The following is a 23,171-nucleotide window of genomic DNA, read 5'->3' as shown; positions in this document are numbered from 1 at the left end:
CTGTTTTTGTTTCAGGCTGACCATGAAGCAGGATGCAATCCTATTTTCACCAGAAAGCATTAGTGAATTACTCTTGCATTAAAAGAATTAGGGGGGAAATGTATATTTTATTAAAAATTTTCTTGGGAGATGGATCACAATTTATATCACACAATCTACAATATTTCACTACAAAACTTTCATTAGTTTTATTTTCAGCAATAACAGACTAGATAGTTTGAGACCAACCACCACCTGAGTGCTAACTACAAAAGCTAGACAATGAACAGAACCCCCCTTCCCCACCCACACCCCCCCACACACACACAAGAAGTTAGGATGAGATGGAAAGAGACCAGTCTAAGAGAGACCTAACCCCAGATAGAAATCGTCTTAATTTTTTATTGGATTAGGGTGATTTGGATGGCTAGAGCTCCCAGCCCAGTCTTCTGTAGAGGCAAATTTAATCTCCTCTGAATGTAAGCTGTAAGCAACAAATTTATACTGTTTATCAATGACACAGTTTAAATGTAAGAGTACAGAAAGGTTGAATATAAATGTATGGATGAAGTGCAAATCTTAATGAAAAGGAAGCTAGCGTAGCTTTTATAATATCAGACCTAGCAGACTTTAACCCATAAAATAAAATTGACACATTATACTGATCTATCAATTATGACAAGGTCTTTGTTTTATGCTCTACTAATTAAAAGAATAAATAAAATCAAATATTGAAAAACATTTTTTAGGGGAAAATTTGACTGTTTTGATGTTGCAGTTTGGGAAACTGAACTCTTCAAGAATAGAGGGGCTGTTTTTACTTTGAAAGCCTGATAAATTCTTTATAAAAATATTTATAAAACAGTTTTTGGATTGTTTGTGGGCTTTTATTTAATTACTATAGGCCTGGTGCACAAAATTTGTGCACGGGGGAAGAGGGGTCCCTCAGCCTGGCCTGCACCCTCTCGCAATCTAGGACCACTGACTCCTAATCGCTCACCTGCTTGCCTGCCTGATCACCCCTAACCATTCGCCTGCCTGCCTGATCGCCCCAACTGCCTCTGTCTTCCTGATCACCCCTAACCACTTTGTCTGCCTGACTTATTGCCCCTAACTGCCAACTGCCTTGGCCCCACTGCTGTGGCTTCATCTGAAATGATGTCCGGAATGATGTACAGAAGGTCATTTGTCTGTCTGGTCGAATTAGCATGTTATGGTTTTATTATTATAGGCTAGAGGCCTGGTGCATGAAAATTCATGCACTGGAGGGGGGTTCCTCAGCCTGGCTTGCCCCCTCTCAGAGTCCAGGAGGCCTCAGGGATGGGAGGCTACCCAGCAATCAGGGGAAGGCGACACCCCATCACACCTCTGCTGCTGCCACTGCCGGCACCACAAGCCTCGCCGACCCTGGTTACCTGAACCTCGGGCCAGCCCTGGGTGGCTGGGGGCTGAGGGGACTGGAGGAGTCCAGAGACAGGAACATGGAGTGGCCGGGCCCACCTGAGCTGAGGAAACTTGGTGCCACCATCTTGTGGCTGTGGGTGCCACCATCTTTGAGGACATGGCAGTCAATTAGCATATTCCCTCCTTATTAGCTGTGGGTGCCGGCATATTTGAGGTAGAGGCATTCAATTAGCATATTCCCTTCTTATTGGCTGTGGGAACCACCATCTTTGAGGGCATGGCAGTCAATTAGCATATTCTCTCCTTATTGGCTGTGGGTGTGGCCATCTTTGCGATAGCATGAGGGTCAATTAGCATATTGCCTCTTTGTTAGGTAGGACTAGAGGCCCAGTGCACAAAAATTTGTGCACTCGGGGGGAGGGGGTCCCTCAGCCCGGCCTGTGCCCTCTCGCAGTCTGGGACCCCTCGGGGGATGACCACCTGCTGGCTTAGGCCCTCTCCCTGGGGGATTGGGCCTAAGCTGGCAGTCAGACATCCCTCTGGCATCCCAGCAGCCCTAGGGGGATGTCCACTTGCCAGCGGGGCGCAGGCCTAAGCTGCAGTTGGACATCCTTAGTGCTGCTAAGGAGGCAGGATAGGTTCCCACCACCACCGCTGTACTGGCAGCCAGCAGCCTGGCTTGTGGCTGAGCAGAGCTCCCCCTATGGGAGCGCACTGACCACCAGGAAGCAGCTCCTGCATTGAGTGTCTGCCCCTTGGTTGTCAGTATGTGTCATAGTGACCAGTCATTCCCAGTCGTTCTACTGTTAGGGTCAATTTCCATATTAACCTTTTATTATATAGGAGTGCCTGGCCAGCCTGGGTGAGGGGCTGATGGCTGTTTGCAGTCTGGCCACAGCCCCGTCAGGGTGGGTGTCCCCACTGGGGTGCCTGGACAGACTGGGTGGGGGGCTGAGGGCCATTTGCAGGCAGGCCACAGTCCCTTCAGGGTAGGGGTTCCCCCTGGGGTGCCTGGACAGCCTGGGTGAGGGGCTGATGGCTGTTTGCAGTCTGGCCACAGCCCCTTCAGGGTGGGTGTCCCCACTGGGGTGCCCGGCCAGCCTGGGTGGGGGGCTGAGGGCCATTTTCAGGTTGGCCACAGCTCCTTCAGGGTGTGGGGGTCCTGCTGGGGTCCCTGGCCAGTCTGGGTGAGGAGCTGAGGGCCGTTTTCAGGCTGGCTAAGCCCCCCAGCAGGGACCCTCACCCCATGAGGGTGTGGCCAGCCTGGGTGAGGGGCTGATTGCTACTTGCATGCTTGGCACAACCTTCAGCCACCCAAGCTCCCAGTGGAGGCTGGCTGGAAGCAAGTCTCTGGGATTTATTTGTCTTCTATAATTGAAACTTTGTTGCCATGAGCAGAGGCCACACTGGCTCATGGCAGGCAGGATCTTGGCTTCCTCCATCACCTGGGCAACCAAGCCTCCTGCTTGCTCCAGCTCTGTGGCTGCTGGTTGCCATCTTGGTTGGGTTAATTTGCATATAGTCATTCTGATTGGCTGGTGGGCATGGCTTATGGCTTAGCGAAGGTGTGTTCAATTAGCATCTTTGTCTTTTATTAGTGTAGATATATATTCTTTCACTTTCTACTGATAAATGTATCCTAAAGTAAATGCTTCAAAGTGAGGAAAAAATATTGAATGTTAACAAATGTTATTGAACCCATTTATCCAAGGTATAAGATTGTAACATAAAGTTTCTGTTTTTCTGGTTCAAAACAGTATACAGTGGGGCCTTGACTTACGAGTGTCCAGACTAACGAGTTTTTTCGAGATACGAGCAGTCTCTCGGCCGATTTTTTGCTTTGAGTTGCGAGCTAAAATTCGAAGTTACGTACGTGCCAGCTTCAGATACCCCACCGCTAGTTGGCACAGCAAACGTCACAGTGATTTGACATACGAGTAATTTGAGTTACGAGCTCCGTCAGGGAACGAATTAAACTCGTAAGTTAAGGCCCCACTGTACTACTGGCAACTTCCTATGATCTCACCTAATAATTATTGTCTCGGATATATTTCAGCACTCATTTTGAAGTTGTTACATTTCTAAATAATCAATATAGGTGCTTTGTTTTGAAAATTATACTAATTCTTTATCCTTCTACAATTTTATATAAGCTGTAGGCCTCATAGATTACTTAGGACTCTAAGTATTTTACTCTTCATATTAAAAATCTAATAATTTTTCCTTCTGCTATCTCTTTTTAGCTACAGCATTCCTCTAAAATGTAAAACAGTTTTTTATTCTTTGGTAAATATAGTGAGCTATAGCTTCTTGGTATTTTCGGCAGGGGCTTTGCAGGGGGTGCCCTACATAGAAGTATGGTGTAAGGTCTGTCACCAATGGCCTAAGCTAGACTGTGGCTCTGCCAAACCATCAACTTCTCTGTGCCTCAGTTTACAAATCTGCAGAATGGAAATAACAGTCTTTCCCCCTTCAAAGAATTATTGTGAAGCTTAAATGCACTAACAGATATGTCATTGTTTAAAACGGCCTGGGATGTGGCAAGTATTAAAGAAATGTTATAGAACATATTTGATAAATCAACTATAGATGGTTATAGAACATCTTATGAAAAAGGACCTTGAGAACAGAAATCTGCAAATAAGATCTGAGGTGAATCTTAAAAAGGGTAAGCTTTTGAAGTCAGACTGAACAGATCTATATAAAAGTGTTTGCCCTTGGTAACTTAATATTGCTCTCCTGGACAAAACTGTAGCCACCTTTCCAGCGGTTGTGAGTTGAGAAGTAAGGTTTGTAGTTCCGGGACCCTGTTTGCCTGCGGGAGTGAGAGCATTCATCCACGGTGCGTGTCAGCATCTGGACGCTTTCTGCTGGCTGTGCATACTCGATACTGCTCGCTGCAAAAGTGATTTCCTATCTAAACAGGATTCTGCATCTGCACTGAAATGAATCTTCACTACATCCTACATTTTGCAAATAGCAACAAAAGCACATTAAAATCCATCTGGCATGGTTTTCAGTGACAAAAGATGGGAAAGATTGACATCTAGTGGCGTTCCAGTAGTATCGCACAAAATGTTAATCCAGTCAAATATACTAATATACAGGTTGGCCCCAAAAATGTACACACACTTTAGCAGCTGGTTCTATTACAATTTGAAAATGAAATGTATCTTAACAAACACTGCTTTTATAATTATTCAAAGTGTGTGTGTACATTTTTTGGGGACACCCTCTAGTTCTGTTTTGCTTTACATAGGATGTCTTAAAAAAAATTCGTATAAAGCAAGTTTATGTTATTATTTATAAGATATATTAGTAAATATTGAAATTTCTTTTTTTATTGCTTAAAGTATTACAAAGGGTATTACATATGTCTCCTTTCTTTCCCCCGCCCTTGACAATACCCTGGCCTCCACTACCCCCCAGTGTCTTACGTCCATTGGTTATGCTTATATACATGCATATAAGTCCTTCCGTTGATCTCTTACTCCCCCTACTGCCCCCCTCCCCTTCCCGCCTTCCCGCTGCAGTTTGACAGTCTGTTTGAGGCAGCTCTGCCTCTGTATCTATTTTTGTTCATAAGTTTATACTGGTCTCTATTATCCATGAATGAGTGAGATCATGTGGTATTTTTCCTTCATTGAATGGCTTATTTCACTTAGCATAATGCTCTCAGGTTCCATTCATGCCTTTGCAAATGGTAAGAGTTGCTTCTTTTTTACAGCAGCATAGTATTCCATCGTGTAGATGTACCACAGTTTTCTAATCCATTCATCTACTGATGGGCACTTAGGCTGTTTCCAGATCGTAGCTATGGTGAATTGTGCTGCTATGAACATAGGGGTGCATATATCCTTTCTGATTGGTGTTTCTGGTTTCTTGGGATATATTCCTAGGAGTGGGATCACAGGGTCAAATGGGAGTTCCATTTTCAGTTTTTTAAGGAAACTCCATACTGTCTTCCATAGTGGCTGCACCAGTCTGCATTCTCACCAGCAGTGCGCAAGTGTTCCTTTTTCTCCACATCCTCTCCAGCACTTGTCGTTTGTTGATTTGTTGATGATAGTCATTCTGACAGTTGTGAGGTGGTACCTCATTGGTGTTTTGATTTACATCTCTCAGATGATTAGTGACTTTGAGCATGTTTTCATATGTCTCTTGGCTTTCTGAATGTCCTCTTTTGAAAGGTGTCTATTTAGATCCTTTGCCCATTTTTTTGATTGGATTGTTTATCTTCCTTTTGTTAAGTTGTATGAGTTCCCTATAAATTTTGGAGATTAGGACCTTATCAGATATGACATTGGCAAATATGTTTTCCCATGCAGTGGGCTTTCTTGTTGTTTTGCTGATGGTTTCTTTTGCTGTGCAGAAGCTTTTTATTTTGATGTAGTCCCATTTGTTCATTTTCTCTTTAGTTTCAAGTGCCCTAGGAGCTGTATCAGTGAAGAAATTGCTTCGGCATATGTCTGAGATTTTGTTGCCTTTGGAATCTTCTAGAATTTTTATGGTTTCTTGTCGTACATTTAAGTCCTTTATCCATTTTTAGTTTATTTTTGTGTATGGTGTAAGTTGGTGGTCTAGTTTCATTTTCTTGCATGAATCTGTCCAATTTTCCCAACAACATTTATTGAAGAGACTATCTTGACTCCATTGTATATTCTTGCCTCCTTTGTCAAATATTAATTGAACATATTGGTTCAGGCCGATTTCTGGGCTCTCTATTCTAGTCCATTGATCTATATGTCTGTTCTTCTGCCAGTACCAGGCAGTTTTGAGAACAGTGGCTTTGTAATACAATTTGATATCTGGTATTGAGATCCCATCTACTTTGTTCTTTCTCAGGATCGCTGCAGTGATTCAGGGTCTTTTTTTATTCCAGATGAATTTTTGGAGAGTTCGTTCTAGATCTGTGAAATATGCTGTTGGTATTTTAATGGGAAGTGCGTTGAATTTATAGATTGCTTTGGGTAGTACGGACATTTTAATGATGTTGATTATACCAATCCAGGAACACGGCATGTTCTTCCATCTGTTTATGTCTTCCTCTGTCTCTTTTTTCAACGTCCTGTAGTTTTCTGAGTAGAGGTCTTTTACCTCTTTAGTTAAGTTTATTCCTAGGTAGCTTAATTTTTTTGGTGCGATGGTAAATGGGATTGATTTTTTAGTCTCTCTTTCTGAAAGTTCACTATTGGTGTACAGAAATGCCTTAGATTTCTTGGGTTTAATTTTGTATCCTGCTACATTGCCAAATTCATGTATTAAGTCTAGTAGTTTTTTGATGGAGCCTATAGGGTTTTGTATGTATAATATCATGTCGTCTGCAAATAAGGACAGTTTTACTTCCTCTTTTCCAATTTGGATGCCTCTTTTCTTCTTCTTCTTGTCTAATTGCAATGGCTAACATTTCCAGTACTATGTTGAACAGGAGTGGTGAGAGGGGGCATCCCTGTCTTGTTCCTGTTCTTAGGGGAAATGGTGTTAGTTTTTGTCCATTGAGTATGATGTTGGCTGTGGGTTTGTCATATATGGCTTTTATTATGTTGAGGTATGATCCTTCTATTCCCACCTTGCTGAGAGTTTTTATCAAAAATGGGTGTTGGATTTTGTCAAATGCTTTTTCTGCATCAATTGATATGACCATGTGTTTTTTTTTCTTTTGGTTTGTTTATGTGATGTATCACATTTATTGATTTGCAGATATTGTACCATCCTTGCATTCCTGGGATAAATCCTACTTGGTGATGGTGTATGATCTTTCTGATGTACTGCTGGATCCAATTTGCTAAGATTTTGCTGAGGATTTTGGCATCTATGTTCATGAGGGATATTGGCCTGTAATTCTCTTTCATTGTGTTGTCTTTACCTGGTTTTGGTATTAGGGCAGGGGTGGGCAAACTTTTTGACTCGAGGGCCATAATGGGTTCTTAAACTGGACCGGAGGGCCGGAACAAAAGCATGGATGGAGTGTTTGTGTGAACTAATATAAATTCAAAGTAAACATGTGGCTGTGCTCCTTGCCTGAAGGCTGGGGGGAGGAATCCTAACCTCCAGAGAAAATGGCTGCCCTAGTCCTGGGCTCAGGGGTGACTCAGCACTCAATTTGCTGCCACCTCTCCTGGCCCCCTTCTCTCCTCAGCCTCTCCTCAGATTCCACTCATCCGCACCTTCTCCCTCTCTTCAGCACAGGTGAGTGTCTGTATCCGAAATGTCCTATGAACAGGGTTCAGTGAAAACAAACAAACAAACACCGGCCACGGAAACGGGGAAGGCTGAGTTTCTGTAAGCTCTTCTCTTACCAGCACTGCATGGTCTGGTCAGCTCTTCAGGCTGCCCCTTTTAGGCTCAGTCCTCCGTAATTACAGAACCCAGATCTCAAATCCCCTGGCGCCAACAGTCCCCTGGCTCTCCTTTCCCCAGTCAGGGGCTGTGCCTGTCCCAAGAGATGCAGCTGTCTGCCACGCGGTCTCCCTCTGCCCCTCTGGGCTCAGAGGCCTGGCAAACTTTCCTGCCCAGATCCCTGGTTTTTTACCTTTCCAGGGGAGCTCTGCCCTTCCGGGCTGTAAACTGTCTCACCAGCTGTGTAATTTCGCCAATTCCGGTTGGGTGTTATTAGTTTCAGCTGCTTACTCCATTTGCTCCCAGACAAGACCTGGGACGCGTCTGCCTATATTCTGGCCATCTTGAATCTCCTGAAATTTCTTGTAATTATTTAAAAATAATGCCCTTATAAATCTTGCCACCTACATAATATATTTTTCGTTTATTATTTTAAATCATATATTGATTCTATATTTATAATTTCACATAAGCTATGAACTACATAATTTACTAGCACTTCCTAAGATTCTTATGTTATTCACATTAAAATATATAAACAAAACATTGTTTTATTGGTCTTCTTGTAAAGTAGTTACTCATAAAATACACTTAAATGTATAGAGGAGTTCGACACATTTTAAAATAGAAGTTTTTAATTTTAGAACAGCTTTAAATGTATAGAAAAGTTGCTTCGTATTATCATTTTATATTATTATGGTACATTTGTCACAATTAATGAACCAACAATGATGCATTGTTATTAACTGAACTCTATTTCATTCCAGTTTCACCAACGTATTAGGGTTCTCCAGAGAACTGGAACCAATAAGATGCATCTATATCCAGGTCTACAGCACATCTTTATCCTTACTCACAGCTTTACATAGATAGAGAGAGAGAGATAGGTGGCTAGCACTTGTCTGGACAGACCTTCCCACCCAGACAGCACGGGGAGGGGGAAGGCCAGGCCCTTGCTCCCTGGAGGCCAGGAGAGGCCCCTGGAGCTGGTGCCAAGAGGCTGAGCAACCTTCAGCCAAAGCTCAGGTCACGGGAATGTGAAATCTGACCTCTGGCGGCGGGAAGGGAACCACGTGCTCTCCCGGAGGTCAGAGTCCTGGGAAAGGGGGAGGTGGGGAGGGTGGGAAGTGGGCGGATGGGGGCGGGGAGCTCGCCCAGGTTTGGGAAGAGCGGGCGCTGGGGACCCACAGCCAGGACCAACCCGACCTCCTACAGGGCGACCCACCCGGGGAGGAGGAGGCGTGCGCGGAGGGGACGGAGGTGTCTCCCCGCCGCACAGGAATCCGGCCCTGGCGGGGCCTCGGGATCTGGGGCGGGGGGCGCGGGGAGCGGTCCTGCGCGCCCGGCGAGCCGCCTCGCCCACGGGCCGCGCCGCCCCGGCCGGGAGCGCCCCTGGCCGCGCCGCTGGAGGCTCGCGGTTCCCGGACGCGACTCGGCCGCCTGTGCGGGGTTAGCCGGGCCGGGGGCGCAGCGCTGGGCGGGCGGGGAGCCGAGGTCCCGGGGGCGCCGGGAAGCGGGGCCCGCCGCCTGCAGGGGTTCCGCGCGGGGTGTGGGCGCGCCGGGGCGCCCAGGCCTGGAGGCGCGGGGCCGGGCCCGGGACACGCGAGCGCAGGCCTGGGGCTGATCGTGATTGGGTGAGTCCTGATCTGGGAAGGGAAGTGGCTGAACCGCTGGCGTGTGATGTTTGTGCAGTGTGCGTGATTTGTTTTCTGCCTGCAAAGCTGGAATCCATCTCTTCTGTTCCCGCATCCATTCATGACATTCTCGTGCTCACAGCACGCGGGCCGCCCAGGTGAGGTCCTGCCGGGGTCCAACCCCAGCAGGTCCAGGGGTCCCCAAAGGTGTAGATGGAGTCGGCGAAGAAGGAAGGACACGGAGACAGTGTTCAGTTGATCAGCAGCCTATCCAGGATCTCCAGCCAGGATCTCCAGCCAAGTTCTGGTCTGGATCTCCAGAGAGGTTCTGCTGTTTATTGTCTTGTTACATCCGTATTTATCCCAGTTGATTTTAATCCTGTCAATTTCTATTACAAAGGTTAGGGCGTTTCTTATCTCCATTCCAGGGAGTAAAGATTATGTAGCTTAAGCATGATTGTTTGTAGTGATTAACTACCCGCCTGGCACTTAGTTAAGGAGTTTCATCCCCTCCCTGACTTCAGGGAAAAATTCCTACCTGGGGAAACAACCTTTCTAGGAGAGGCATCCCCTCCCTGACTTCAGGGAAAAATTCCTACCTGGGGAAACAACCTTTCTCAGAGAGGTGACCTTGGTTAAAACACACAGCGCTAAGGGGAGCAAACATATTAAGAACAGTATGCTATATACGCCAGGTCCCTTGAAACATATGCTGTGCAGATGTTTCTATCCTGCAGCGACTGTGTCAAGCAGCAAGGATGGACCGGCTTCCGGCAAGGTCCCTCACTGGCTCTCAGAAGCATCCATGACATCTGATTTGACTTCTGCAATCCCCAGCCCAGGTTGCTTCTAGCAGGTCCTGTGTTAAGTCAGGACAGCCTGGGTGTTCTATAGGGAGGGGTAGGTTCGCGAAGGCCAGTTCATTCCAGAAAGTCACCCTGCATTTCAGCCCATGCAGCATACAGGGCTCATTTCAGACAACCCTTCTTAACAGGAATGCACAATTGAATCTGCTGTGGCTGTTGAAGACTTGAATTTCTGCAGGCACTGGTTTGTGGGCGATCAGGAGGCAGCTTTTTCAAAGTAAAAGTGGATGATCGTGTCATTTCCTTGACAACTAGAATGGAGTGACTCACGGAGACTGGGACTCGGCCTTAACTTTGATACATCAACAAATCAATGCACTGGTTCAGTTGTTGCCCTTCCCTTTACAACAAAAACTAGGTCCTGTCTGCAAATGAACAGCCCTAAGCTCAATGTACCCACTGAGCTGAATGTTTTCATCTCTAAATATAAAGAAATACCATAGAACTGTTCTGTGGCTACGTGGTATGTAATTAAAGCTTAAACGTTCCACCACATCAAGTTTTAAGGTTTGTAGGACGCATCCTGTAAGTTGTGTACATTTTCCTAGACTGTAGGGCTGATGTAGGAGTTGATCGTTCACAGGGAATTGAAGATGTTCCGTATGTTGCATGAAAGAACAGCACAATAATGCATGACTGGGAGACAGAGAAACCAACGAAGCAAAACAAGACATAAAAAGAAAAACAAGGTAAATGTTACAGATTCTGTTTTTAGTTTACAATGTCAGTAACCTGTGGTTCGTGGAAAGACCAGCTCCATCCCTGTTGTTTTTGTGACCTTTGGCAGTCATTCTCCTGAATTCTGTGGTCAAATGTATAAGCCGTTACACTGAACCTGGAAGTTCAAGAAGTTCCACAGACGTCCAGAGACTTTGAAGACAGGGGGAAGAGCAGAGGAGGAAGTTGGAGAAATGGTCTGAAAGTCGTTTCAAGGCGTCCATTTTCTTGTAATCCCCACCCCCACCCCCATACCTGGCCAGCACCCCTGTCTTGGAGATAGATTACTTGGCCATAAAAAAGAGAACTCTTATCATTTACAGATACATGGATGGCCCTAGAGGGTATTATGCTAAGTGAAATAAATCAGAGAAAAAGAAAAATACCATATGATTTCACTTATATGTTTAATCTAAAGAGCAAAGTAAACAAAAGAGAAACACTCACAGATGCAGAGAACAAGCTGATGGTTGCCAGATGGGAGGTGGGTTGGAGGGCTGGGTGAGGAAGGTGAAGGGATTAAGAAGTACAAATTCATGGGTGTTAGGTACAGCACAGGGAATATAGTCAATAATATTGTAATAAGTAGGTATGGTGCCAGGTGGGTACTTGAAATGTCAGGGGATCACTTTGTAAGGTATATAAATGTCTAACCACTATACTGTACACCTGAAACTAATATAATACTGACAATCAACTGTAATTGAAAAATTTAAAAAGTTTAAAGAAATAAAAACAAAGAAAAAGAGAGATGCATACTAAGAAATGTTCTGGGAGGTGCAAGTTAACAGGAACTGTTTTCCTAGGGTAGCATTTGCTAATAATAATAGCAGTGAGCAAGATCAACCTGATCTCTCTATAAAGTGCAGCAATTTTCAACCTTTTCCATCTGATGGCACATAAACTAATTACTGAAATTCTGCAGCACAACAAAAAATAAGTTTTTTGCTGATCTGACAATAAAATAAATATAATGTTGATTCCTTCACATTGGATGGCTATGTAGCATGTGTGTGCACATGTGTGGGTGTAGCGGGACATGGCAGGAGGGAGGGAGCAACTTTATACAAAAGGAAATTCTCAAAGTCTTAATGAATAAAATTATTACATTAGAAATACTTTTAATATTTTATTTTATTTTTCAGAAGAGGACTGTCAGAAGGATCTGGGAAACACAATTTTTCTCTAAAAAGCAAAGATCCTTTACCTACACATTTTACAAGAAATGCGCAGAAAGCCATTGATAAATATACCTGGTAAGTATTAACCTAGGAAACACCTCTGATTGCAAAACCAAAACATGCCCGTAATGAATATGGCAAGCAAAATCGGAGATTGGCCGTGAATTTCTAAAAGTAAACAAGCAGTTTTATTTTCAGATAAAACTAAAATTAGTGAAAGGTTACACTGCATCAGTATTTTAAAATTCTGTGTGTTGTGAACTTGACAAATGTATTTAAAGAAAGAAAGAGGAAGTGGCTCAGAAGTAAAGCCAGTTTCCAGCCCAACCCATATTATATAATATTTCCCAGGAAATATTATTTATGTTGCCTCTGTTTGTTCCTGCAGTGAGCCCCTGTCATCGTTTTCATCCAGTGGAAGCCCCACACCCACAGAAGCCCACAGCTCTTGGTCCAGGTCTGGGACGCAGAGTTCAACCTCGACCATGGGTGTATCTACCGAAAGGAGCTCCATTTGCTCATGGAGAGATGAAGTATGTCTCAGAATACTTTGGATAATTGCAAGGATACAATGTGTGAACAGTTGCTTTCTTATTTTTTAAAATTGTTTCAATTTTTACAACACATTTTTATTGACTTCAGAGAGGAAGGGAGAGGGAGACGAAGATAGAAACATCATTGATGAGAGACAATCATTGATCAGCTGCCTCCTGCACACCCCCTAGTGGAGCACAACCCTGGTATGTGCCCTTGACAAGAATCAAACCCAGGACCCTTCAGTCTATAGGCTGATGCTCTATCCACTGAGCAAAACTGTTTAGGGCTCTCTGTCTCTCTCTCTCTCTCTCTCTCTCTCTCTCTCTCTCTCTCTCTATTTCTTTCTCATGTTTTTATTGATTTGAGAGAGAGAGGAAAAGAGAAGGAGAGAGAGAGAAATATCCGTGAGAGAGAATTGATTGTCTACTTCCTGCATGCCCCCTACTGGGGATGGAGCCTGCAACTAGGTCATGTGTCCTGACAGGGAATTGAACCAGTGCATAGAATGACACTCAACCAACTGAGCCACACAAGCCAAGGCTGCTTTCTTATTATTATTTTTTAAAAGTATATATTTTTATTGATTTCAGAAAGGAAGGGAGAGAGAGAGAGAGAGATAGAAACATCAGTGATGATAGAGAATCATTGATCGGCTGCCTCCTGCACATCCCACACTGGGGATCAAGCTCACAACCTGGGCATGTACCCCTGACTACAATCAAACCCAGGAGCCTTTAGTCTGAAGGCCAACGCTCTATCCAGTGAGCCAAACCGGCTAGGCTGCTTTCTTATTTTTAAAAATATCTTTTTACCAATATTAAAAGCATTACCTATTATACACATACATAGCCATACATATAAAATCATTTCTATGTCACACGTAAAATCTTAAAAATACAGAAAATATAAGGAAAAACAAAAATAACTTATATTCCCATAACTCAAAGTCTCGGCTATTAATAGTTTTGTTTTTTCTACTTCCTTCCCCTCCCTCTCGGTGTGTTACATTTAATTTTTTATATGAGACTAGAGGCCTGGTGCACAAAATTCATGCACAGGAGGGGGGTTCCGCTCAGGCCAGCCTATACCCTCTCCAATAGGGACCCCTCGGGGGATGTTCGATGGCTGGTTTCAGCCACACATCCCTCTCACAATCCTGGAGCCAATCCTGGCTCCTAATCCCTCACCTGCCTGCCTCCCTGGTCACCCCTAACTGCCCCTCGCTGCCAGCCATGTTTCCGCCAACTGCCCCCTCCCTGCCGGCCTGGTTGCTCCTAACTGACCCCCATGCTGGACTGGTCACCCCTTACTGCCCCCCCCGGTGACCTGGTCACCCCCAAATGCACCCCTCCACTAGCCTGGTCGCCCCTAACTGCCCCCCTCTCCCGTCACCTCTTAATGCCCCACTGCTGGCCTGGTCACCCCAAACTGCCTCCCCCTGCTGGCCTGGTCACCTCATGCAGCCTGCTAGTTCAGTTGTTTGGTCATCCCTCACTAACACCCCTGATGGCCTGGTTGCCCCACGCAGCCTGCTGTTCAGTTGTTTGGTTGTCCTTCACTAACCCCCCTGCCGGCCTGGTCGCCTCATGCTGCCTGCTTGTTCAGCCGTTTGGTCGTTCCTCACTAACGCCCCCCTGCCCCCTAACCTGCACCCCACACAGCCTGGTGCTCTGTCGTTTGGACGTCTCTCATTAACCCCCCTGCTGACCTGGTCACCCCAAGCAAGCTGCTGTTCAATCACTTGGTTGTCCCTCAGTAACCCCCCTACCGGGCTGGTCATAGGCAGCCATCTTGTGAGGGTGTGAGGTTTAATTTGCATATTACCTCTTTATTATATAGTATCTATGGCTGGAAATTCAGGACAGATGCTAACAGAAGGAACTCAAGTGGAAAATTTGGGTGAAGTAAAAATTAAAAAAAAAAATCGCCCTGGTTAGAGGATTTCTAAGCAGATGTTTTACTTTCACCTTCTAAGTGTTGTGGAAACTGTTACCTTTGACATTCTCTTTGTCATTTTGGGGGTGGGGTTTGGAGCCAGGCAAGCTTTTAGTCACAGCTCTGTTGGGTGCTCTGCTGATTGCACAGCCTCCTGCCCCTGTAGCCCCTCAAGTGCCCCTGAGCATCCCGGACAAGGCCTTTTGTGAAGCCCTGGTGACTGGGAGCCTCCACTGTAGCCCGTGGGTGTTCTATCTCCTGCACTTTCTTGTTTTCTGTTTTTCTTTGCTCTCTTTAAAAGCAGTTCTCCACTTGCCCCTCTTCCTCCTACCGTCTTACAGCAGCGATTTGCAAAGTGTGGGAGGGGACGCTGGGAGGGAGTCAGCTCTGAGTCACTCAGGACCTCTTCAGAGATGTGCTCTCACTTCTGATAAGCAGCCCCACCTCACGCCCACTCCCTGCCACCCCCACTCGCACTCTGCTCATGAGTGTACAAGTGGGAAGAAGGCTGTGAGTCATGGCTTCACACTGTCCAAATTCTGTATTTTCATGTAATTATCCAGAGAGACCCTTATGGCTTCCATTTATAGAATGCACATTACTCCAGAACCTACAGTTGCTTTTAAACACTTTTATTTACTTTTTGATGGAGAATATTTGCAAAAGCAGCCAAATGCAATTGAGAGAAAATGGAAAGTAAGCCCTCCCCCAGGCTGTACCCAGGCAATTCCCTCCTAAGAGGCATATGTTATTATTGATTTTCTCCTTGTTTGCATTTTAAAAGAGCATTCAACTCCCTTGCAACCTGGGATTCTAGTTTATTATCAATTGGAGGGAAGAAGCAGCAGAAAATATTGACTAGCATTCTATGAAAATCAACCTGAGTAAACCATTTGGATCAGGTATGTCAGACTGAATATGCACTTTGTTGCCCTGAGCTGTGGATTAGATTTCAGGTGCACACATCCCTGGAAGAAAAGATAACCAGGCGTTTGCTCTGGAGGCTGCCTGGTCAGTGTTGGTTCTCCTAATTCTGGTAAAGTTCACATTCTCCTCCTTGGACCTGAGGGCTTTAGGACTGTTGCCTCCCAACCGTGGAGAACACGCAGAAAGGCTGAAAGTTTTCTTATCCACATTTCACTGTAGCCACAGCCCAAGAACCTCTTTAGGTCAAGCAGGAAAAATTAATACTCTGGCCTCACCCTGATAATCCCACCTCAGGGTTTTTTTTCATTGGTTGAAAGAATGTGAATGGCCTTTTCTATAAAAGCCACTTTCCTTTTCAGTGATATCATCAGAGAAAGAAATACTTTTTTTTTAATTTTTTTTTAATTTTTTTATTGATTAAGATATTACATATGTGTACCCTCTACCCCCCCCCCCCCCGCTCATCCCCTCACCCCCCCGTTGTCCGTATCCATTGGTTAGGCCTATATTCTTGCATATAAGTCCTTTGGTTGATCCTTCCCCCTTGCCCCCACCCTCCCCTACCTTCCCTCCAAGGCCCGACAGTCCAATCAAAGCCTCTCCATCTCTGGATCAGTCCTTGTTCATCAGTTTATGTTGTTCATTATATTCCACAAATAAGTGAGATCTTGTGGTATTTATCCGCTCTCCAGTTCCATCGATGCTGTGGCAAATGGTAAGAGTTCCTTTTTCTTCTTCCTCTTCTTAAAGAATACCTTTCAGCATTTCATATAATGCTGGTTTGGTGGTGATGAACTCCTTTAGCTTTTTCTTATCCGTGAAGCTCTTTATCTGACCTTCCATTCTGAATGATAGCTTTGCTGGATAAAGTAATCTTGGTTGCAGGTTCTTGCTATTCATCTCTTTGAATATTTCTTGCCACTCTCTTCTGGCCTGCATGGTTTCTGTTGAGAAATCAGCTGATAGTCGGATGGGTACTCCCTTGTAGGTAACTGACTGTCTTTCTCTTGCTGCTTTTAAGATTCTCTCTTTATCTTTTGCTCTTGGCATTTTAATTATGATGTGTCTTGGTGTGGTCCTCTTTGGATTCCTTTTGTTTGGGGTTCTCTGCGCTTCCTGGACTTGTAGGTCCATTTCTTTCACCAGGTGGGGGAAGTTTTCTCTCATTATTTCTTCAAAAAGGTTTTCAATATCTTGGTCTCTCTCATCTTCTGGCACCCCTATAATTCTGATGTTGGTACGCTTGAAGTTGTCCCAGAGGTTCCTTACACTATCTTCATATTTTTTGAATCTCTTTTCTTTTTTCTTTTTCGGTTGGGTATTTTTTGTTTCTTTGTATTTCAAATCTTTGACTTGATTCTTGGGATCCTCTTGTCTGCTGTTGGATCTCTGTAAATTATTCTTTATTTCAGTCAGTGTATGCTTAATTTCTAGTTGGTCCTTTTTCATGTCCTCCATGGTCTCACTATACTCCTTGAGGGATTCATTAAATTTATCGGCGGTTTCCATAAAATTCTTGACAAACCTTATAAACGTGGCCTTGAACTCTATATCCAGTCGTCTGCCCTCCTCCGTTTCTGCCAATTGTGACCTGTTTCTTTGTCTCCGCATTTTGGCTGCTTCCCTGTGTTGATAGAGTGGCCCTGCGCGCCAGGTGTCCTGTAGGGCCCAGTGGCTCAGCCTCCCCAGTTACCTGGGGTGGACACTCTTGGTGCACTCTTGGTGCCTTGGTTGATGTAGGATCACTGGGAGGAATTGACCTCCAGGCCAATTGGCTGTGGGAAGCAGCTGTGTCTGAAGTGGGAGAATGGTCCCCCTCTGACCACTGGGTACAGTGGCTCCTGGATCTAAGGAGGTGCTAATTCAGCCCCTGCCTGAGGCCTCACAGCCGGGGCCACGAAGAGGCTCAGCTGTGAAGCAATGCAAGCCACTGCGGGGCTTTGGGCCTTCTCTTGGAAGTTCTGGGTCTGCTTGGCTGGGCTGTAGTTAGGTACATTCACATGCAAAAGCCTCTGCTGCAGCCTGGGTGGGGCGGGGTCTCAGGGAGTCAAAAGGCGGAGAAAGCGGCTATGGTGATTCTCCGCGCCCGCAGCCTGGGTGGGGCGGGGTCTCAGGGAGTCAAAGGGCGGAGAAAGAAGCTATGGCTGATTCTCCGCGCCCGGAGTCGCGCGTCTCAGTGTCCCGGTAACGGCTGCAAGCACCTCTGAGGGAAAGCGGCCCTTAAGTTCGCCCGCTGCCGCCTGACAGACCAGCCTCTCCCCGTATGAGTCCTGGGTCCCCAGAGACTTCCCGGAACCGGAGATCAGAGCAGTTGGGAGCTTGTGATTCAAAAAGACAGCCGCGTCCTCAGGTGCCACCCCCTTTCCGCGCGCGCGAGCCGCCGCCGTACCTCTGCACTCAGCCTCCGCAGCTCCTCTGGCTCTCAGCGTGCTTTTCTTTTCTTCTAGTTGTAGAAATTACACTCAGCCAGCCTTCCTGATGTTCTGGACGATGTTTGCTCCGTCCTTTGGGATAATTTTCAATTGTTGTGGGAGGCGACTATTTCCCGGTGTTTATCTATGCCGCCATCTTAGTTTCTCTCAGAAAGAAATACTTTGAACTTTGCAGATGTGCTTAGATGTGGTCTCACCCCACCATATGAGAGACATATGTCTGCATATTTATTCGTGTGTGTGTGTGTGTGTGTGTGTGTGTGTATAAATGACTGGTTGACCGTTTGACCAGTCGACCATTTAACTGGTTGCTATGACACACACTGACCATCAGAAGGCAGATGCTCAATGCAGGAACTGCCCCCTGCTGGTAAGTGCGCTCCCACAGCGGGAGTGCCGCTCAGCTGATGGGTGACAGATGCCCCGCTCATGGCTGGTGAGTGCAGCTGCAGTGGCTGGAGCCTCTCCCGCCTCTACGGCAGAGCTACCAAGCAGATACAGCGGCAGATGCAGCGGAGCCAGGGTGAGTGGGAGAGGCACAGCACCCACCCCGGGCTCAGACTCCTCCCTGCCTGCCTGCTGCTTCATGTACTGCTGTATCCCTCGGGTTCTGTCAGGGCCAGCCTGACAAGTTTGAGCCAGACTAGGCAGGGAGGTGGGAATTGAGAAAAGAAAGAAAGACAAGAAAGTGGGGTCAGGAGGACTCCAGCTCTCGAAGAACTGAAGTAACTTTATTAGCCACACAATCCTATTTATACATAACGCACTGAATAGGAGGTCTGTCAAGAGGAATATACTCTTTGTTCCTCTTAATCTCTAAGGGAGAGACACAGCAGAAGGACAAGTTCTCAGTACAGCATATCTCCGTAAATAGTTACAGACTTCTTGGTAAGCTATGAAAGGCTGTTCTCATTCTACAAAGGTTGCTCTCATTCTACTGATAATCGCCATCCAAACAAGTCTGGGAAAACTGTGTGGGTAAGGGTCCCAGCCTTGCTAGCACCTACGTGTGCAAGGATCTTGCCAGCTTACATCTGGCCCCCAACAGGTTCCTGTGGGGATCATGCTGAAACCGGCAGTCTGATATCCCCTGAGAGGTCCCAGATTGAGAGAGGGCTCAGGCCAGGCTGAGGCACAAATTCATGCACTGGGCCTCTAGTGTGTGTGTGTGTATATATATATATATATATATATATATATATATATCAGAGTCATGGCTTCACACTGTCCAAATATATGTGTGTGTGTGAGTGTGTGTGTGTGTGTGTGTGTGTAAGTATCTATATTAACATCTGTGTCAGTATGTATACCTATTACCTATACCTATCACTATATCTATATAAAGATCTGAAATATGTCTCATAACTCATGTAGCAGATTATCTCTACTTAATGGTTACAGAAACTGTGGGTCAGAGTGGGATGCAATTTATCAGAAGGGTAAAAATTGCAGCACTGGTGTGTCTGACCACAAAATCCACTTATTTCTACCTTGTCATAATGGGTGCTTTAAATATGTTAGCATCATGGATTACGAAGCCGTTATGTCTACAACTTTTAGTTATGCAACTAAATGTGCATTTCTGTTTTAGGAGTTTGACAAAATTTCTGAGAAGCGGTTAGCTCATCCTCAGAACAAATGCAAGAATGGCAGATCACCCTTTATCTCCGTGTAAACTAGCATGTGAGCAGCACGTGTGTGTCCTCAGTACTGAAAGTAGGGCACAGCTTGGGGGTGGAAGAGGGACAAAGTAATTATTTGCTGAATGAATAGATAGATGAACCTTACCATTGCACCAAGATTCCTTATGTAGGAGGGATCACTTTTTTTTATAGCAAAGATGGAGACTCTAGATTGGATATAAAGGGAAGTTTTTCTTCTTTCAACTACTCAGCCAAACTACTTAGGGGGAAATGCATATAGGTTATCCAAAGGTCCTCTGTATTGTGCCCGGGGAGGTAAATGAGAATATTCATACAGATATCAGCAGATCATCTGGTGATGTCCACTAGGTACCTTTAAAAAATTCTTGACTAGGTGGGTTTTTATCTTTTCTTTTTAGTCCTCTATAAGCCTCCGCCTCAGAGAACGCAATCGGTCGGTCCCTTAGCTATTACTTGTGGGCGCTGACTTTTCTAGGCCTGGGGAGCCTGCCAATAGGTCAGGAACTCAGACCTGCCCCTGTCACTGTTAACTCACGCAGTTAAGATAAAAAATGGAAAGGAGGGGAGGGTAGAAGAAGAAACGATTGTAAGGAACATAAGCCAAGTCTACATATTCATAGATTCCTATTCATTACGTAGATCTCAGTTAACATTTATAGAGAACCTCTGTGTGCTTGCATTACCCTCAATCAGTGTTTTCAATCTTTTCTGCTGGGGGTCTTACTCCAGCATCTAGAAGGGTTCAGGAATCTGGAGAAGGGCTGTGGCATAAATTAATCAAGAGTCCAGAGACGAAACATAATTTTGGAAGGCATTTTGGGGAGCCAGAGAAAACTTAGCTAAAGGAACTAAGTTCTCCTGAATCTCCGGACCCCTTGCTTTTTATTAACACAATTTGTCCTAAGGCAAGGTAGGTAATACACATCAAAGGGTAAGGTTTGGTATACAGAATCCATGGTCAGATTGGAGGAACTGCTTTCGGCTGTTCTGGTGTTTGGCCAGTAGGAGGCAATAACATGTAGATTGAAATGCCCTCAGCTGTCTGGCAGCAAGCAATCATTTATGCATCCTTTTCAGGTTTGGGGAAATGCCCTTAGACATTTCTAACAGGCAATAACACATGTGATTCAGCCCTTGCTGAATCCCCAAGTTCCATCAACGTTTTGATGAAACTCTTGCATTCATGACATGCTGGAATTAGCTTCCGGCACTTTTCCATCTCATGGCACATGTGAACTAATTACTAAAATTCTGCGGCACACCAAAAATATATTTTTTGCTGATATGACAATAAAAATAAGTGTAATTTTGAATCATTCACTACCGATTGCTATTGTTGTGCTGGCTATTGTCATTTTTTAATTTGACAATCTAAGGGAAAAGAAGTCAGTGTCCCCTGACTAAACAGGCAGGTATGACATGTTTTAAAAATTCATGTGGCAAAATATATATATATATATTTCTTGATGTGCCGCAGAATTTTAGTAATTAGTTTACGTGTGCCAGGAGACGAAAACTGTTTAAAACCAGTGCCCTAGATGTAAGGATCTGATAGACTTTATCTCCAGGTGACTGTTATCATTCTATCTTGCCTAGACAATCAAACATATTGAGTCAGTGGCTTAGACGCCTGAGAACTTGGCCTCAAGTCTGTCAGTGGCAAGAACAGTCTTGCCTCTCCCTGAAAGCCTGTGGTTTTCTGTGATGCCAGGATACTTCCAATGTGCCAGTATGTTCCTTAAAATAGTATTTTACATGACTTTTAAAGTTACAAAACATTTTACCTTTTCCAATAAAAATATGAATAGTTTTCTCTTTTTTTAAACCTTGCAGAGTATTAGGAAGACAGATCATCCTGCCAACCGGTGAAGGGGTCCGCCACTTCCAGGGCAGCGAGCCTCGCTCTGCAGGTCACGAATCCTCCCCAGACGTTCATGAACACAGCAGCCACATCAGGCAGTATGTTCCTACAAACTGGTTCCAAAAGGTAGTTTTAATGGCATTTTAATTACACTTTTTCATGTCTGTCCCAGCCGTGAGCCTCGGCTCCACCACTTTATATGTTTAAATTTCACTGAAGGGCAGCTACAGAGCATTATTTTTATAAGATGCTTCTGATTCCAGATGATGATGATGATGATATGATGATGATGATGATGATGATGATATGATGATGATGATAATGTGTGTGTGTGTAATACCGATATCAAGGGAGTTAAAATATATTTTTATTGATTTCAGAGAGGAATGGAGAGGGAGAGAGACATAGAAACATCTGTGACGAGAGTGTCATTGATCAGCTGCTTCCTGCTCAGCCCACATTGGAGACTGAGCCCACAACTTGGACATGTGCCCTGACCGGGAATCGAACTGTGACCTCTTAGTTCATAGGTTAATGCTCAACCACTCAGCCACACCGGCTGGTCAAGGGAGATACCTTTTCAATCTTCGTTTCAAAGAATTTCTGAAAGGTGAGCTAGATACAAAATCAAAACTATTGGACCCTAAGCCCCAAGGCCGTAGCAGCAGAAGGACTAAAACTCCAGCCATTTGCTTTTGGGCACTAACAGATTTCAATGAATGCCTCCATACCGTCACATATACTTGGGACGGTGCCATGACATCCTTTCATTGTAGCAAAGAGGATGCAAATTCATAGAATAATGTAGACTTCCAAGAAGCCCTTACAATGTTTGATAATGCCCGTGTGAAAATGTTGCTTCTAAGAATATGACTTTTGTTAAATGTAATATTTAGTGACTTTTGCATTTGGGACTCTGTGATTTCTGGATCATTTAAAGACCTACAATGATCGTGCACACATTGTATTCTTGACGCTCTACAAGCTCCCATGGAGAATCTGCTTTCCCTGTAGGCTGTGCATCTCCGGCTCTCAAGTACTCCCAGCAGCACTTGCAGCCCCAGCCCTGACAGGTCCTGACTGCACAGAAGTAGCTGACATAGCAGCATGTTCATCCCTGCAGGAAGAGATCTATGATGTGGATGGAAAAATCGAAGAATATTTCGCTTTCGACAGAAAAGAAGAGTGAGTAGAATTTTATTTGGCACTGACTTAATGGTTTCATCATATTAATTTATTTGGTATTTAGTTTGATTACATGCTCATTTAGTGTATATTTTACATTCCAAAAGATTTTCCATTCTTTGGAGAGTATTGTGCTCTCAAAAGCTTTCAGGTTTCTGGCGGGAAATGTCTATGCTAGAAGACTGCTTCCCTTTCTTGTCTTTTTTAAAATACATTTTTATTGATTTCAGAGAAGAAGGGAAAGGGAGAGAGAGAGAAACAGCACTGATGGGAGAGAATCATTGATTGGCTGCCTCCTGCGTGCCCTACTCTGGGGATCGAGCCTGCAACCCAGGCATGTGCCCTGACCAGGAGTTGAACCGTGACCTCCAGGTTCACAAGTAGACGCTCAACCACTGAGCCATGCCAGCCAGGCTGTTTTTGACAATATGGTACAGATAGAAAACAAGAGTTGTGTTTAGCATAATGGTGAACATGGCTTGGTGCCCAGGAGCTCCTGGTATCCTATAC

General features: G+C 44.9%; 1 protein-coding gene and 1 pseudogene across 2 annotated transcripts in view; one reads left to right on the top strand and one right to left on the bottom strand.

Moving 5' to 3' along the window:
* The window catches only part of LOC308512628 (coagulation factor XI-like), a gene marked incomplete at both ends in the record, with an annotated part of 328,656 nt that overhangs the window by 97,781 nt on the left and 207,704 nt on the right, over positions 1-23,171 (bottom strand).
* The window catches only part of LOC308511482 (protein FAM149A-like), a 39,349-nt pseudogene continuing 20,150 nt past the window's right edge, over positions 3,973-23,171 (top strand). Inside the window, exons 1-6 of the transcript XR_013997337.1 lie at positions 3,973-4,051; positions 10,866-10,911; positions 12,085-12,195; positions 12,509-12,653; positions 21,449-21,574; positions 22,491-22,661. The product of XR_013997337.1 is annotated as a protein FAM149A-like (transcript). The remainder of the gene's footprint in view (positions 4,052-10,865; positions 10,912-12,084; positions 12,196-12,508; positions 12,654-21,448; positions 21,575-22,490; positions 22,662-23,171) is intronic.

Source organism: Myotis nattereri, assembly GCF_964212035.1.
Source record: "Myotis nattereri genome assembly, chromosome: 2".
NCBI classification, from domain to species: domain Eukaryota; kingdom Metazoa; phylum Chordata; class Mammalia; order Chiroptera; family Vespertilionidae; genus Myotis; species Myotis nattereri.
Note: the sequence above shows the minus strand (reverse complement) of the source record. Positions and strands in the feature narration are given on the sequence as shown.